Source organism: Callithrix jacchus, chromosome 11 (genome assembly GCF_049354715.1).
Source record: "Callithrix jacchus isolate 240 chromosome 11, calJac240_pri, whole genome shotgun sequence".
NCBI classification, from domain to species: domain Eukaryota; kingdom Metazoa; phylum Chordata; class Mammalia; order Primates; family Cebidae; genus Callithrix; species Callithrix jacchus.
In genome coordinates, this window is record NC_133512.1 from 74,573,463 (window position 1) to 74,592,772 (window position 19,310).

A 19,310-nucleotide genomic window follows, 5' to 3' on the forward strand; every position below is an offset into this window, starting at 1 on the left:
TTTATATAATCTCACATCTCTCCCACCTTCAAACATGTTGGAACTATTCTTTAATTCCTCAAATATTAATTAAGATACTGAAGTATATATGCTAAAGAAATTACTGTGAAGGAGACATGGGCTCTACCATCAAGAAGCCCACAGTTTAGCCAAGAAGAGGGATATTTATAAATACATGTGTGTTAAGTTCAGACATGGAAATATGTCTAAATGTTAGGAGAGTCTAACTCTACTGAAGAGAGTCAAAGGAAAGCTTAAGAAAGTATTTGATTTGGGTTTCAGTTTGAGTCTATCATAAGGGATGATTACAAGTCTTACAGGCAGACAAGAGTGTTCCTGAAAAGTGAAGTGTCTGTGCAAAGACATAAAGTGTTTGAGAGCAGCAAGTACATAGTATAATTTGGCTAGAACAGAGATTGAAAGATTAGAGGTTAATCAAAGAGGAGATGAAAAAGATAGCTGGAGGTCAGATGAAGTTTGTATTTCATCCAATGACCAGTGATCCCTAGCCTCAGCAAATGCACACAAATCATATTGCAAAAAAATTCAATATGATTCAGACTCTTTCCCTACTCTCTACCAAAGTTTTCAGGTTAAGAAACACCAAACTGCTAAAGGCAGTGGGGATCACTGACGTATTATATTTTAAGCCAGAGGCTGATACAATAAAATTCTTGTTTTAGGAAGACCTCTCTTACAGCAGTATAGAGATTATTACTTATCACCTCTGATGTGCCAGGTTTGAAGAGAGACAGATGAGAGGCCAACAGACCCATTACTGTCTCATCCAGCTCAGTTTCTTTAAAATCTGGCTCTCATTCCCATAGGTGATTAAAACATACATAAAGGAAACATGTCAGTGTATGAGTGGCATGTGTGTTATCACTGGTTTCCAGCCCAGCCTCTCTCACCTGTCACACCAATTGACTTTCTTCCCGACCTATGACCTTTTGAGCCACTGCCTGGATCTTGTTTAAAGTCCCTTATTTGACAGGAAATCTCACAGACTAATAATTTGTTACAAAATCCCTTTTGACACCGTCTCAACATCTCTCACATCAGTGTATGTTTCTCACAGGCTGCTGATAGCAGATTTTCTCTAGTTCCATGGGCTAGTCTCAAACAGTAAGTGAGCCAATGTCATCTCTTTGTGCACTGACAAAAGACTAAACAAAGATAGGGGTACGGGAGCTAAAGATCTGTCACAAGTTAGAATTAACAGAACTTGGATACTAACTGGATGCAGAGGATGAAGATGGCAAGGTGAGGCATTGACAGCTTTCAGGTTTCTAACTTAAGAGACTGAAATGCTTGACAAAAAGGTAAAGAGGAAAAGGGAAGCAAGTTAACTCAAAGAGAAATCAGTTTGTTTTCAATCTGCTGATGTTGAACCTTCTTCAGTTTATCCAGGTTCAGTAGGGCATATTCTGCCTATTAAATGTTGATGAATCCTGGGGTTTGATTCTTGCTTGTCTTTTCTTACCCTTGCAAACAGACTCTGCATAATCTCATCCATTCTCCTGGCTTCAGCTACCACCTGCTAGTCTCTCTGCTACTATTCTCTCCTCTTTCCAGATGGATACTCAATGAATATTCGTTGAATAAATTAATTATGGTTGAGTGACTCCATCTTCTATAATGCCTCCAGAGTTTTTTTTCTTAATTTATTTTTTCTGAAATGGGGTCTCACTATGTTGTCCAGGTGGATCTCAAACTCCTGAGCTCAAGCAATCCTCTCACATCAGCTTCTGCCACCATGCCAGGCTAAGGGTTCTTTTTCTAAAATATAAACACAAGTCACTCTGGAGCTAAGATTCATTAATGTAGAATCAACAAATAAAGCTGTGGCAATAGAAGAGTTCACCCAGGGATAATATGTGGCTAGATAAGTAAAGATAATAGAGAAAAGAACCTTGGGTGTCAACAATGTTTAAGAATTACACAGAGGAAAATGAACGAGGGGAAGTTACTGAGGAAGAGTCAAGAGAGAGGAAGGAATAAAACCAGAAGATCCGTGTATGTTGGAAGTTAAGCAAGAAAATGTTTTGGACAGGAGGGCTCATGAGTGAAGTGGCTGTGGTGACAGTCCTATGGATGAGCCCAGCAATATGGATATCCACTTATCAAGACTGATCTAGTTACAGCCATTGCTAAATATCCAGCCAGCTATTAATAGGAACCAATACTGAGCTGCCAATATGTTATCATCTCCTCAAAAGGCTGTTGATCACTTGGTGATAAATTGATTACACTGGGTCTCTTTCACTCTGGAAGAGCCAGCAATTTATTCTGACAAGAATAGACACATATTCTGGGATAGATTTGCCTTTCCACTCCCACGGCCTCCATCAGCAGCACTATTCAAAGATTTACAGAATGTTTGATCCGTAGACTCAGGATCCCACCTAATGTCATTTCAAATCAGGGCACTCACAGTATAGAAGAGGAGGAGTGGGCATATGCCTATGACTATGTAATTTACTATTCCTATCATATAGGATTACCCAAGAGCGAACAGCCTCATAGAGTTTTGGAACATCCAGTTAAAGGTATAGCTGACATGCAAGCTTGGAGATAATACTTTACAATGATGGGAGAGCAATATAAACTCTAAGTCAAAAAACTTAATAAGATGCTGTGTCCCCAGTAAGAAGAATAGATGGGCCCAGGAAGCAAAGTGTGCAAGCAGGAGTGTCTGTGCTTGCCATCACTCCCAAGTAATCAGTGCTTCCCATCTCTGCAGCTCTGAGCTCTGGAGGTTTGGAGGTTCTGAGTCTTAAAGTGGGGACATATCTTACAGGGAATTAAGCAAAAATTCCTTTAAATTTTAAACTGACTACCACCTGAGCACTTCAGGCTTTTTGTGCCAAGGGACCTGCAGGTAAGAAGGAGAGTCACCATCCTGGAAGCAGGAATTGATCCTAATCATCAAGAGGGAGAAGGGAGGAATATGTTTGACAACTTTGGTGGCCCTCTGGTGGATGGGAAAGCACAGTAACCTTGTTTAGAGTTGATATGACAGTGAGACCAGCAGAGATGCTAGACAAGCATGAGGTGAATCTAGAATGGATAGTGGGGGAGGGTGATGATGAGTATCAATTGCAGCCTTGAGACTAGCTGGAGTGGCAGGAACACAATTCACTCCCTTGACCTTCTCTGCTAAGTTCTCCCATGAAAAGTAGTCCACTAGAATCCTCGAAGAGCTGCTATAGAGTGGATCAAGAATACATACAGAGTGGATCAAGCAGCACAAACAGTTCACTAGGGTAAACTCTGTGAGGCACTGTCCAGATCCTTCAATGAAGGATTTGTTGTCCCAGTTGCTGGGAGTGCTGTTTGCAAACCACCTTCAGCTCTCAGCCCCTTCAGGGATTGCCTCAGCCTCTCAGAGTGGCATTGTTTAAAGTCAGGACAGTTTACATGTAGTAACTGATTGATAGGGGAGTATAAAAGCCTGGGCATTATGGCCCATTTCAGGTTAACTTTGAAGGTTTATTCTAGCTCCAGCATTCCCCTCATGGTCAGCCAAGGCTGATGTTAGGCTTGCACAACAGCTTCACTTCTCCACTTTCAAATCCAACTTTCTTTCTCTCCTTCCCACAGGTACTGATCTTAAGGATGCATTTTAGTAAGCATCCTGCATGCTAAACTCAGATTCTGCTCCCGAGGGAGCCCAAGTTGTGACACTTCCCTAATGCCTAATCATGTCATTATTCCTGGGTAAGGATCCTCTTCACACCACTGTTTATCACATGTTCAAGCCTGAGATCAGTATTCTCCATAGGGTTCTCAAGCTCTTTGTTTGGGCTAATGGGTCTTTAGTCATAGAATCTTCTCTGAGTGGAGATCTATCTGGCTTGGCAGCTTCTCTCAGGCAATCTCAAACATCTACATTTTCCTTTGCATTGCTGTGATTAAAAAGTAGAGCCTTGGAAGCCAGGTGTGGTGGTTTGTGCTTGTAATCTTAATTACTCAGGAGGCTGATGTAGAAGAATTGCTTGAGATCAGGAGTTCAAGATTAGCCTGGGCAATGTAGCCAGACTCCATCTCTGAAAAAGTGAAAAAAAAATAGGTGGGCATGTTGATGTGTGCCTGTAGTCCCAGTTACTTGGGAGGCTGAGGCAGGAGGATCACTTAAGCCCTTCCAGACACTCCAGCCTGGGCAACAGAGCAAGACCTCTTTGAAAAGATGAAAACAAAAAGTAGAGCCTTGAAACACCCTATCAAGTTGTCCAGAAGTTATACAGTAGAACACACAGAAAATGAAATTCAATTCAATTAATGTTTATCGAACATTGTAGTAGGGTGGATGTTAAGGAGGAGTAGGACATGGAAATGCAAGAAAACAAGCAAACAAAAAATCTAAAAAGTGTGAAAATAAGTGGCCAAGTAGAAATTAGGCTTCAGCTCATTAAAGAGAAAGAAAAATATGAGAACACCAAAGATTGAGCACCAAGTGGACACAGGGAAACATCCAGGACAGTCTAGATTTCAGGGGATGAGGTTCAGGGAAGGGAAATGGATTATGTTTTTTAAAGACAAACTGTGAACTGCCTCTGAGTGTTGCTCATTGACAAGCAGTGTCTGAACTTGTCAGATAAACAAGTACTAGACTAGCTGGAGGTGGTCTACTGCATGTGTGGAGCACCTGACATAGGCTTATGACATCAGCTGGCTGCCTCTGGTGCTGACATGAGAGATATCTGCCTCAAGATTATGGTGTTCAGCTCACCTCTGCTCTGTATGCAAAGTGCTGGAGTTGGGATTATGCCACCCAATCTGGTCAGTACTGCTATTGTACCAGATGGCCTGTTCATGGTTTATCAGCTTTCTCTTTCCTGCAACTTTACACCTGCAGCTCCTTCACCAAGGTCTTGGTGGGAATACAGACCTTAAGCACTCTATGCCTAGATTATTATCTAGATCCCTCTTAGCTTCCAGACTAACTTCTTTCTGCCTTAATTCTCACTACATTGAGTCTGTCCCTCCCTTACAGGCCCTCGCTTGTTTTTCAAATTGAATTAAAATTCCAGCTCCAAGGATTCACCCTATCCTTGCATGGAAAGCTCCTGCTACATTCTTGCCTGTGCATTCACTTTCTTCCATTAGGCTGTCCTTTGTACCCTCATACTCTCCCTTTCTGAGTCTGGGCCTGTTTCACTCCCCACTTGCAATGGCCTCCCCACTTTTCTCACCAATTGTAATTTTAATTTGTTATTTTAATGTTGAAAGGTGGCATTATGTGTGATTTTATGGAAGTTCCAGCATAGGAATGGAGTGACTCAAAGGGTCATTGACCCAAGCATAGCTTATGTATCTGAAAGATGGCCTCATCTCTTAGAGAAGGACCCACATTTTATGGTAAGGAAGGAAGGGATGCCTTTACCTGAGCAAGGGTCTGGCAACTACAGCTTGTTCATCTAATCCAGGCTGTTGTCTGTTTTTGTTAATGAAGCTTTATTTGAATACAGTCATGCTCATATGTTTACATATTGTTTGTGGTTACTTTCCTACTACAATGGCGGTGTTGAATAATTACAACAGAGACCATATGGGCCAGAAAGCCTAAAATTAAAATTCGGTATCTAGTCCTCTACAGAAAACGCTTGTCAAATCCTGACCTAGAGCTTTCTTGTTTATTTTGGCCTGCCTGGTCTCCTCCATTAGACTGCAGGCTGCTTAAGAACATGTCCATATTTCCCCCACTGCAACTTGTAATGCACTCCATGTAGTGAAAGCATTGGATTTCTGATTGAATGACAGGCATTCATCCAAGAAACACTTTTAAGTGCACCAGATGAGCAGCACAATCTGATGCTGCTGATTTATATTTTATGTGGTGAAAAGGCTATTTCCATGCCTTTTTTTTCTCAATACATTTATTTATTTTTCTTAGTTTTACTCCATAAGGTCACTATAATAATAATTTTAAAAAACCCTCAAAGTACATTGTGATTTTTAAGGAGACATAGTCTCTTTGAGGAAAGGGACTATCTGGTTCACTGTTGTAGCCTCCATCCAGCTACAGTGCTTGGCAAAGAGAAGATGCTCAACAGACATTAGTGAAATAAATTATGAATAAATGAGCTTCATTTTCTGGTTGCAAATAATTTATTTAAAATATGTTGTTTGAAAACATATGTAAACTTATGTTTCACAATGTTCATAACTCCACAGTTAATTAAATAACATGCAGGCATATGTTTGTGTGGATGATGCCAATGGATTTGCAGGGAGATCATCTAAAAAGCAAGCATTGATTAAAGAAGCCCATTAGGCCAATTCTGTATATTGTGAAGAACCCCTCCCACCACAGAACAAATAATAGTATTATGATTAAAATGAATATAGACAGTCTCCATTTAAAAAACAGGTCGTGTTTCAAAATTGTATTTGTAACGCAAGACTTTGACCTACATTTCCTTAGAGAAACATTCTTAGAAGGAATGGCCAGATTCTACTCCAAAGAAATTACTGTGGGGAAAGGGCTTTGTTTGGAGGAAAAGTAATCTGGGTTCAGTGAATCCTGGCTGTCATTAATCAGCTGACTTGGACAAGTCACTCTCTATGGCAGCTTCTGATCTTCGTTTATTTAATCTGTTAGGATAATTAAAGGTAATGATGTACATGAATTGACTTTCACTATTCCTGGAACCTAGCAGATACTTTTTTAAAAATTTAATTTCCAGCCAGGTGCGGTGGCTCACGCCTGTAATTCCAGCTACTTGGGAAGCGGAGGCAGGAGAATCACTTAAACCTGGGAGGCAGAGGTTACAGTGTGACGAGATCACGCTTTTGTACTCCAGCCTGGGCAACAAGAGCAAAACTCTGTCTCATTGAATGAATTCACTTACACTAAAGTGTTAATGGATCACCATCTCTTTACTTTCCCCAGATTATTTGTTTTCAAAAAGGACTACTAGATCATCCACAGGAATTTCTTAGCAGTCAAATTTAAATGTAGGCAAAGGAAAGGAAGTGCCATTCCATTCCTGCAACTGAAATGGCCTCCCCACTTTTCTCCCTGTAGGTGTGCTGGTCCTCTTTGGGAGGCTGCTGTTGTGGTCAGTTTTTCTAAGCCTGGCTTTCTGTGGATGAAGGACTCCAGAAACACCCTGAAATTCTGAGTGAGTAAGCAGAGGTATATTTTTCTGGGCAGAAGGGCTTCAGCTTTCATTAGATCTTAAGAGTGATACCTCCATGACTCCAGAATGGTTAAGAATCTCTGTTCTATGCTATAGTTGATTCCACAGCTTCTTCTCCACCTGCACTTCTGAACTCTTAGACTTGCTAAACACTCAAGTTCTGATTGCCTTCACTACAGGCACCTGAATACTCTTAGTAGTTGTGAGAAGGGGAAAGCAGACAGGGCATGAATAGTACTGACTATTTTCTTTATAGACTTTTTTTGGAACATAATTTTTCCTTGTATAAGTGAAGTCTCACTAAGGAAAATGTAGAAACTGAGGACAAATAGAAGAAACAGGAGAAAAGCACTCATGTTCTAAGCAGTGTGTCACTTTAGTAGCTGCGTGACTATTGTTCCTTAGTTTCTTTACTTTTAAAATGGGTACACTAAAAGCATTTACATCATATGTTGGTTGTTTTTGTATTAATTTCTGGCATATGATTGGCATTCAATGAGTATTAACTATTTTGTTACTCTCAAGCCTGAGTTTGTCTATAAAATTGGGTGGAGTATCTACATACCTGATTTGGACTTCTGCATAGGAGAGTTCTCTCTTTTCCCTGATTTGTTAATTTTTTTTAATTTTATTTTTTCAACTTCTGGGGTACATGTGTAGCATGCAGGTTTGTCAATTTGTTCAATAATTTATATCATTATGGATTCATGGTTACTTATTTTATATTTTGGGTTATAAACCAATACTTTGTTCCATATTTGACCATTGAGAGCTCTTTTGACTTTTGCACCCCTTTGATATACTCCTGTTGATCTGGATTTTTTTGTGTGTTTTGTTCCTTACTTTCTGGTACCAAAAAGTGCTCCAAGCTTATCTTACATATTTTCTGCACAGTCCTAGAATCAGCCATTACTTTAAGGACCCCTATCCAGTTTACTGGAGAATAGCATTAGAAACCCATACTGCATGCTGCATGTACTTGTTACTGTAGAGTGTCATTTCTTTAAGGTTCTGTCAGCCAACAGAGCAAATAAATATATACGTGTATACCGGCCTGTGTATATATGCATATCTATAAATATTTTTATGTGTAATCACCTTATCTATTTGAATTAAACATAAAACATAAATTCTTTTTTTTTTTTTTTTTTTTTGAGACGGAGTTTCGCTCTTGTTTCCCAGGCTGGAGTGCAATGACGCGATCTCGGCTCACGGCAACCTCGCCTCCTGGGTTCAGGCAATTCTCCTGCCTCAGCTTCCTGAGTAGCTGGGATTACAGGCACGTGCCACTGTGCCCAGCTAATTTTTTGTATTTTTAGTAGAGACGGGGTTTCACCATGTTGACCAGGATGGTCCCGATCTCTTGACCTCGTGATCCACCCGCCTTGTCCTCCCAAACATAAATTCTTAATGATGTCTCCAACTCTGATTCATTACTACCAGGATCATTTTAGCATCCTTCCCTTGATGATCTGTAAATTTCCACTCCTTTGGTGAGAAGTATGTTTCCCAAATTTTCTACCATTCATTTACTTGTCTAATTCCTGTAAACACTGATAGCAATATCTGAATTAACTTGTACTCCCCTGAGAAACTATTTCATTGGCTAGCGTAAAATATTTATATGCAGTTCCTTTTGCCTTTAGTTTTATGTTAAAAGTTGGTTTATCTACATCAAAAGTTACTCTTGTAGGCCCAGGCGCGACGGCTCACGCCTGTAATCCTAGCACTTTGGGAAGCTGAGGCGGGCAGATCACGAGGTCAGGAGTTCAAAACCAGGCTGGCTAACATGATGAAATCCCCTTTCTACTAAAAAACACACACACACACAAATTTGCTGGGCATGGTGGTTCATCCCTGTAATCCCAGCTACATGGGAGACTGAGGTAGGAGAATTGCTTGAACCGGGACCTGGGAGGCAGTGGTTGCAGTCAGCTGAGATTGCGCCACTGCATTCTGGCATGGGCTATGGAGCAAGACTCCATCTCAAAAAAAGAAAAAAAAATTATTCTCGTATTATAAACGTCTATGGTTTTGACAAACACATAATGTCATGCATCCATCATTCAGTACCGTACAGAATAGTTTTGCCACCCTAAATATCCCTTATGCTTCGCCTATTCATACTTTTTATTCCTCCTTGAATCTCTAGCAAGCACTGATCTTATTTGTCATTACCACACTTTTACTTTTTCCAAAATGTCATATATCTGGAATTGTAGGGTATGTAGCTTTTCAGACGGGCTTCTTTGTAATATGCACTTGCGGTTCCTCTGTATCTTTCTGGGCTTGATATCTTACTTCTTTTTATTGCTGAATAACACTTCATTGTATGGATATACCACAGTTTGCTTATTCATCACCTATTGAAGGATATCTTGATGGCATCCAGGATTTGGCAATTATGCATAAAACTGATAGAAATATTCCTTTACAGGTTTCTATGTGTAATTTTCTACATGGACCTAATTTTTCAACTTAGTTAGATGAAATCTGAAGAGTGCAATTATGAATCATATGATAAGTCTGTGCTTAACTTTGTAAGAAACTGCTGGACTGTCAAAATTGTTGTATAATTTTGCATTTCCACCAGCAATGAATAAGTGTTCCTATTGCTTCCCATCTTTGCCAGTGTCTACTATTGTCTGTTGTTGTTGTTTTTCATTTTAGCCATTTGAGTTATGTGTAGTGGTATCTAATTGTTCTTTTAATTTGCAATTCCCTAATTACAATGATGTTGAGCATCTTTTCATAAACTTACATGCCATCTGTATATATTCTGAGGCCAAGAATCTGTTCACATCTTTTGCTTCATTTTTTTTCTTATGGTTTTGGTTTTGGTTGAGTTTTAAGAGTTCTTAATATAAGAACTTTGGATAATTTTGGATATAAGTCCTTTGTCAAATATATGTCTTTCATATATTTTATCCCAGTCTGTAGTTTGTCTTTTTTTTAATATACTTTATTTTATTTATTTTTTTGAGATGGAATCTTACTCTGTTACCCAGGCTGGAGTGCAGTGGTGTGATCATGGCTCACTGCAACTTCCACCTCCCAGGTTCAAGCGATTCTCTAGCCTCAGCCTCCATGTAGCTTGGATTACAGGCACAAGACACCACACCTGGCTAAGTTTTGTATTTTTTGTAGAGATAAGGTTTTTGCCATATTGTCCAGGGTGTTCTTGAACTCCTGACCTCAAGGGATCTGCCCTCCTTGGCCTCCCAACATGCTGGGATTACAGGCATGAGCCACTGCACCCAGCTAGACTTTATTTTTTAGGGCAGTTTTAGGTTCACAGCAAAACTGAGCAGAAAGCAGAGAGTTATCATACTACTGTCAGCCTCCCCCACTATCAACATCCCATATCAGAGTGGTACTTTTGTTAAAACTGATGAAGCTACACTGATACATCATTATATGCAAAGTCTTTAATTCACATTAGAGTTCACTCGTGGTGTCCATGGACTAAGACAAATAGATAATACATTATATCTACCAATAGTATCATACAGAATGGTTTCACTGCCCAAAAAATTTCCCTATGTTTCTCCTATTTATCCCTCTCTCCCTGCAACCTCTGGTAATCACTGATCCTTTTTACGATTTCCATGGTTTTGCCTTTTTTTTTTTTTGAGACGGAGTTTCGCTGTTGTTACCCAGACTGGAGTGCAATGGCACAATCTCGGCTCACCGCAATCTCCGCCTCCTGGGTTCAAGCAATTCTCCTGCCTCAGCCTCCCGAGTAGCTGGGACTACAGGCGCACACCACCATGTCCAGCTAATTTTTGTATTTTTAGTAGAGATGGGGTTTCACCTTGTTGACCAGGATGGTCTCGATCTCTTGACCTCGTGATCCACCCGCCTCGGCCTCCCAAAGTGCTGGGATTATAGGTGTGAGCCACCGTGCCCAGCTGGTTTTGCCTTTTACAGAGTTTCATATAGTTGAGACAATAAAGTCTGTGGCCTTTTCAGATTACCTTCTTTCACTAGATAATGTACTTTTAACATGCCTTTATGTCGTTTCATGGCTTACTACTTCATTTCTTTTTAATGCTGAATAACATTTCATCATCGGGATATACCATAATTTATCTGTTCAGCTACTGAAGAACATTTTGGTTGCCTCTAAATTTTGGCAATTATGAATAAAGCTGTTATAAACATCCTTGTGCAGGTTTTTGTGTGGACATAAGTTTTAAACTCATTTAGGTAAATTCTCAGGAGTACAATTGCTAAAATGTATGGTAAGACTATGTTTTATTTTGTAAGAAACCACCAAATTATCTTCCAAAGTGGCTGTAGCATTTTGTATTCCCATCAGTAATGAATGAGAGTTCTGTTGCTCTGCATCCTTAACAGCATTTGGTGTTGTCAGTGTTTTGGATTTGGGGCATTCTAATTGGCATGGAATGATTTTTTTTTATTGTTTTAATTTGTATTTCCCTTATAATATATGATATGAAGCATCTTTTCTTATGTTTATTTATTGTCCATGTGTCTTCTTTGGTGAGATAATGTACAGCTATTTTGACCATTTTAAAATAATGTTGTTCTTTTTCTTATTTGTGGATCAACTTTTCATTCTTTTAACCATGTCTTTTACAGAGTGAAATTTTTAAATTTAGTGAAGTCTAACTTACCAGTTTTTTCTTTTGTATCTAAAAACTCATGAAATCCAAGGTCAGGCAGATTTTACTCTATGTTAACATCTAGAAGTATGGTGGTTTTGTCTTCTACATTTATGATCTATTTTGAGTTAGTTTTTGTGAAAAGTATAAGATCTATATCTAGATTCATTTTTATATTTTCTTCCCTCTCCTCTTTTTCTGTCTTCTCTGGTTTTGCCCAAGCATTTATATCATTCCATTTTTTTCTCTCTTAGCATGTCAACTATTCCTCTTTTTAAAAACTTTTTAGAGGATGTCCTAAAGTTGGTAACATATATATACAGAACTAATCTGAGTCTACTTCCAAATAGTGCTTTATGGATACTGCAGGTACCTGACAACAGAGTCCAGTTCCTTCCTTCTCACATTGCTGCTATTCATTTCATATAACCATAAACTATTGAAACTGCCTTTGCAAGAATTATAGCAGTGAAAGAAATCTAACCTAACTGACTTCATCTTGGTGCTAACTTCATTTCACAAGCTAACAACTCTGGCTCATTCCTGGATGTAGGCCGTGCTAACTCTGGAAAGAATTAAGTTTATAGTTTTAACTTTGAAGCAAAAATGATATTACCTCTCAAAGCTGACCTCTGTGGGGACTGAAACACCTTTTGTAAGACTAATGAAAAACTACAAGTTTAGGATAATGGGCAGGGCCTGAATCCTGCTAAAGCATAGGCACAGTTAAACAATAACCAGCCATTATTCTTTAGCTTGCTTTTCTATAATCACTTACTGCTCAAGAGTCATGTATCCAGAGGTCACAAGACTTGTATTCTCTCCAACTGCTCCTACAAATAATATCATTATTGTAAAACCTAGGGTAGGTCTTTGAGATGTTTTTACTTTTGTATTCTGGCAAGTAGCTGACTCCACCCAAACCCAGGACTCATATGAAGGAACTGAATCAACCGGTCCTGGGATCACACTCAGAAACTGACTCATTGCACAAAGACCGTTTTAAAGACTGCTATGATTTCCTCCCAACCAGTCAGCAGCACCCATTTCCTAGCCCCCTGCCCACCAAATTATCCTTACAAATCCTAGCTTCTGAGCTTTTGAGAAGGCAGAGAAACATCTCTCATCCTTCTACTTGGCTAGTCCTGAGATTATTAAACTTTCTCTACTGCAGGTTCTGCTGTTCTCAGTGTTTGGCTTTTCTGGGCAGCAGGCAAGAAGAACTCATAGAGCAATTATGCTATAGTCACACAATACATTGTTACTATTATTATTTGGGTAAACAGCTATCTCTATCATATCAATTAAGAATGAAAGTAAAAGATTTTAGTTTGCTTTCATTCATTCTTCTTTGATGCTCTCTTCCTTCCTGTAGATCTAAGTTTCTAACCTATGTAATTTTCCATTTCTCTGAATAACTTTCTTCACAATTTCTTGCATGGAAGGTTTATTTGTGACAAATTTCCTCAGTTTGTTAGTCTGAGAAATTCTTGATTTCTTCACTTTTGAAGGATAATTTCACTGGATAAAGAAATCTAGGTTGATGTTTTTGTTCTTTCACCACTAAATATTGTAACCCCACTCTTCACTTGTTTCATGGTTTTTCATGAGAAAGCCAATGTAATTCTTATCCTTGTTCCTCTCTAGCTAAAGTGTTTCTCCTTCCCCTCTGGCCTCTTTGAAGGTTTTTTCTGTCTTTGTTTATCTGTAGTTTTTTTGTTGTTGTTGTTGTTGATAGTGATGTTGTTGATGGTGACGTTGTGGTGGTTGTTGTTTGGTCATTGATCCTTTCCTGCCTCATGTTCAGTGAGCCACTTGGATCTGTGGCTTGGTGTCTTTCACTAATTTTAGAAAATTTTCAACCATCGGTACATCAAATGTTTCTTCTGCTCCTTTTTCTCTTTCCTTCCCTTCCAATATTTCAATTACACATATGTTACACATTCTGTAATTGTCCCACAGTTATTGGATATTCTTTTCTGGTTTTGCCATTCTTTTTTCTCCTTATATTTTGGTTTAGTAGAATTCTGTTGGCATATCTTCAATTTCACTGATTCTTTGCTTGGCCATGTCTGGTCTTATTGTAAAACCATTAGAAGTATTCTTCATTTCTATTACAGTGTTTTTGATTCTTTTGATTGTTTCTTAGCATTTCCATCTCTCTGCTTACATTATCCATCTATTCCTGTGTGTTCTCCACTAGAACCCTTAACATATTAATAGTAGTTTTAAATTTTCTATCTCATAATTCCAATATATATCATATATAAGCCTTGTGCTGATGCTTGCATTGTCTCTTTAGATTGTAGGGTTTCTTTTTTTTTTTTTTGAGACGAAATACAATGGCTCAATCTCAGCTCACTGCAACCTCCACCTCCTGGGTTCAAGCCATTCTTTTGCCTCAGCCTCCCTGGTAGCTGGGATTACAGGCATGTGCCACTGCGCCTAGCTAATTTTGTATTTTTAGTAGAGATAGGGTTTCTCTATGTTGGTCAGGGTGGTCTCAAACTCCTGACCTCAGGTGATCTGTACACCTTGGCCTCCCAAAGTGTTGTAGATTGTGTTTTCTTCTTACCTTTTAGAATGCCTTGTACTTTTATTGTTGAAATTCAGATGTGATATATCTGCTACATAGGCCCGACTAGGAGCTGGGCTGTGTTTAATGTTTTCTGTAGTGGTAGGTGCTAAAGGCTTCAGTTTCCTCTTGTCCTTGTCTTTTTTTATTTCCTTCTTTGTTGTCTTTGAATTCTTTTCTACTTCTTAAGTAGAGTCTTTATCATGCATTTCTTTCACTTGTAACCCACTGTTATTATTCTGGAGCCCTGTTGATGTGGTGACAAAATGTAGGGGAGAGAAAGTAGTCTATAATCTTGTGATTAAATGTCAGTCTTTTTGTGGTTCTGAGTCCTTGGGCTGTGACATTCAGAAATGTTTCTTCTCCTTTTCTTCTCCACTTAGGTGAGACTGGAAGGCTAGCAGGGACTGCAAGTTAGGTAATTGCCCTTCCTCAGGGAGATAAGACCCTAGTGAAATTTATTCCCTTGGATAAGGAGGCCTTTGTTTTGAGGAATGCTTGAGCTGTGGTTACTTTTCCCCTTCCCCCTGCTGAAACAGGAGAGGATTTTTCTTAGATCTTCACTTGTGAACCTCATGGGGTTCATGGAGATAAAACCCACAAAACATGTAGAAGCCTCTCCTAATACCACCCCCTATAGTTTCTCAAGCTCAAATTAGTTCATACTCAGTCTCCAGAACTTTGTCAAAATGACCATTTCAATGTTCCTACAAGTTTATGGTCCCAACAGATCCTATTCCACACAAGTGGATCTTGGCTGCTTTGCCACTTTCCAGATTTTAGGTGTCAGGTTGTCCTATGATTTCAATTCTCTGATGGTCTAAGAAAAGTGTTAACTTTCAGTTTGTTTAGACTTTTTCACGTCATAAGGATTAGGTGATGACTTTCAAATTCTTTACATGTTGGAGCTAAAATCAGAAATCCTTTGGTTATTTTTAGTCCTAGAACCCATCCTAAACAAGTCTGCTACATTAGACTTTTTCTCCATATCCTCCTCTGATTCTCTGTCTCCTATTTCCTCAGACCAAACATAGTTTAGACCATTATCCTATATTCTGTGTCTGTGTTTCCTCTTATCCTGTCCTATATTCCAAGTTTCTTGTGTGTTTGTATTATTTTGGGTAATATTTTAAAATGAATTTAATGTATAGTCTTCTACTTGTCTTACCTTCAAGAATATATTTGAAGTAAACACTTTTTTCTTTTATTTCTACTCTTGGAATAAAGTTTTTGATAAAAAAAAAGTATTGTCATAGTTGGGATGTATTATTTGTATATACAGTAATACTGTAAAGAATAGAATGCTCACTAAATATTGTTGAACAGGTCTTATTCAAGGTCATACTTAGCTATTGATTTTAAATACAGTTACTTTATTCTAAAATTTACCTAACTATTCAGATTTTTGTGATTCATTTCTTTATGGGTTGACTCACCCACTAAAGTTTTTTCTTTTCAATTTTTTCTTCATTTAGAATAGCTAGAAAATAATATAATCTATGTGTATGGATAAGGACTAGCTGAAATATGAGTAATAGAAGGGTAAATATAGGCTTTAATTCCAAAATAATCTACTTCTACTATTTTCATTCATTAAAAATAGGAAGAGAGAATCAGACTAATCCAAAATATTTTAAAAGCGTTTTTAAAAATTGCTTTGCATAGAAAATAATAAGTCAATTTTAGTTTAGACTTTCATTGTAAAGTCAAAGGAATAGAGAATAAATGATGGTAGTCCAGGAGCCATTGAAAGTGGCAATTAATATTCATAACAGCTATCATATAGCTATAAAATATTACTGATTGTTATAGCTACTATATAAAATTCAATTGACTTGCTCAGGATTAGCACAGTAATGTCATTATAGTCTGAAATCATGTTATAAAGCTGTAATTATGTTGGCCTAAATAAAATGAGAATTTGCACCAGAAAAAATTAATCAATTTACTTACATTTTGCATTTGACTTATCTCAAATGCCTTTTATCTAAATTGTACATCATATAGTCTTATCAGAATTGTATGAACTTAGGAGAAAATGGGAGCACCAGCTGAGGTGCCATCTACAGGTTATCATAGAAATTGCAATGTTTAGTACTCAATATCTGATTAACAAGAAATAAACTTATAAGCTACTTTCTGGGATAGAGGACATCTAGGAGCAAGGTCTCAACAAACAGCAAAATACAGAATTGAAGGCGCTAGTTAATTATTATTTTGACTAGATGGAGTAAAAGGCTTATTTCCATTAATAAGCTTCCATTCTAACTTGTATTGGATTTTATAGTTTTCTATGCATCAAATCAAGTGAAAACATTTATTGTGCAAAAAATTATTTCTGTAGGGTTGATTTGTCCAGGGGGCATTTTAATAAAATAAAGGCCCTTAAAACAATGGGCTAAAAGAGATCTGGGGATGGGGGGTGGTAGCCCAACCCTTTAGGAGGTAGAGGCAGGAGGATCATTTGAGCCCAGGAGCTCAAGACCAGCCTGAGCAACATAGAAAGACTTCATCTCTACAGATGATTTTTAAAATAGCCAGGCATGGTAGCATGTGCCTATTATCCCAGCTACTCTAGAGGCTGAGGTGGAAGGATGGCTTGAGCCTGAGCAGTCAAGGCTGCCTCATGACACTGCACTGTAGCCTGAGTGAGACCCTCATCTTTTAAAAAAGAGAGAGACCTGGGATCAAGTCCAACTACCACTTACTGTCATGTCATCTTGGATTATTGTGGTTAGAAGTGTGGGCATTGGAGGCTGCATCTTGGATTTGAATTTTCTCCTTTCTTTCCCAGCTCTTCCCCATCCCCCCATGACTTCCCATCCCCTCCAACTTCTTTCCTTTAACATGTCCTCTAGATTCTTCCCTTTCACTCCTGCTCCTATCTCTCCCTCATCTCTGCTCTCCATCTTTTCTCTTTTTCTTTCCCCCAGTTGCTGTTCTCTTCTGTTTTTTTTTTCTTCTAATGCTAAAAGACGTTGACAAAACTTGTTCTTTTCAACCATTCACTAAATGTTGATAAAGTAGCTAAGTAGGCACATCTTCACGTCTTTTATTATGTTACTTTATTTTCATTATTGTGAACAACATCTGTGATGTTTTCTGTCTGCCCAACCTATTTTTTAACAACCTTGTTATACTGGAGGAATTTGTAGTTTATGAATTTGATGCCTCCGCCCCAGTCTTCTTTGCAATCACTACACAGGCATGTTACTTACGTTCCAAATGGGACTCACTCACATGGCACTTAGATTTGCAAGAGGACAACTTGGGGCAGGAGCATCTGCACACTGGCAAGGCATGGTGACAGAGGTGTAGCCACCACAAGAGTGCACACGAGACCTCCGACTGTGGGGAGTAAAATTAGCCATGGGGCCCCAGCTGCTGCCCTAAAAAAGCCATCCGCACTGAGGCCACACTCCCACATGGCTGCTCAATGAGTGCCTCAGGCTACCTAGGCAGGCTCAATTCCTGTCCTCTGACAACTGATGTCAGCCGAAAGACTCCCTGATGGACCTTTCCTAATATGTTTTAGACTGTACAGCAGCCCAGCATAATTCTACCTACCCTAACTCCCTTTTCCTGAACTCAAAGTCAGACTTTGTTGGAGGTATGATGGCTCTCCCTGCTATTCTAGCATGCTCCCATTTTTTCTCATATAGATGTTTTCCCTAACAAAATCCCTTAGAGCTTAGCTCTACCTTAATGTTCGCAGAATTTAGCTTTGAGGGAAGTCAGTGGCTGCAAGTTGAGTTCCTGGCACCAGAGTAACAGTGGTTGCAGAAAAGTCAGTGTCTTGATGTCAATGCTTGGTAAGGGCTATGGTAGACATTTCTTTATCAGGGAGGTCCTAACATATGGACTGGAGCATATTCCCTAGAAGCATAGCCTCAAAGCTCATTGTCTAGCTCTGCCTACACTTCTATGAGCTTCTTAATATCCTAATATAAAGCACAGTTTGTTTAATCAGCCAAAGTAACTTTTTCTCCTTGTGACTAATAACTTTTGATACAGAAATCTATTACAAAAGTGATTACAGGCAACAGAAATGCATAGAAATAGAGAAAAATTGGAATAGGTTATCTGAACTATTTGGGAGTGGTGGCTCCTAAAATTTAGCTAATACTAAGAGACGGATGGTGGATTCTGGCATCACATGAAACACACATAGTGGCAAATGTGCTAATTAAATTAGGTCATACAATTAACATCTAGAGTATCCATTAAAGGCAAGGCTTTTAGTGACCCAGAAGCTGCTACCACAGGAAAAATATGAAGATTGTTTGGAATTTAAGGGATAAGTCAGTTACTTCCAACTGCATTGAATAGCTTAAAGAAATAATAAAAACCCCAACTTTCTAAATTCTTAGTTTACAGAAAACAGAAAATCATGGAATGCCTATGATTATGTTATAAAAATCTCTTAACAAAACTAATTGCAGGATAATACACTAGAGAATCAAATTTAAAATTCATATCAGTTGAATTTATTACCATGCCTGTCTCTTATAAGAAAATTAGGGGAAAGAAAGGGACCCTGAATTGGTATGGGAACTTATGGAAGGATTTAGGGGCTGAGATGTCAAACCTCTAAGCTCCCCTGAGCCTCTCTCCAGGAGAGGCACCACCTACCCCTCTGCCTAAGGAGGCCCCTTCTGCTTGGAGGTAGATAAGACCCTGTGATTCTCTCATCTCAGTTACCTTTCAAGGAAAAAGCAATTCTTCTACCATTCTTGTATGATCTCCCATTGTTTCCAGATTTTACCTGGAATCAGATCCCAACAAGCCTGAGGTATACATATATAAAGTCACACACAAAAATAAAAATGCACACACAAAATGAATTGCAAGATTTATCTAATTTGTGTTGATGAAAGGAAGAGAAAGAAGGGAGGGAGAGAAGGAGGAAGGAAAGAAGGGAGGAAGGGAGGAAGAGAGGAAGGAAGGAAGGAGTACGTATAG

At 38.7% G+C, this 19,310-nt stretch overlaps 1 long non-coding RNA gene across 1 annotated transcript in view; it reads left to right on the forward strand.

Moving 5' to 3' along the window:
- The window catches only part of LOC144578388 (uncharacterized), a 72,004-nt gene that overhangs the window by 34,866 nt on the left and 17,828 nt on the right, over positions 1-19,310 (forward strand). Inside the window, exon 2 of the long non-coding RNA XR_013524062.1 lies at positions 7,031-7,127. This is a non-coding gene — a long non-coding RNA (uncharacterized LOC144578388). The remainder of the gene's footprint in view (positions 1-7,030; positions 7,128-19,310) is intronic.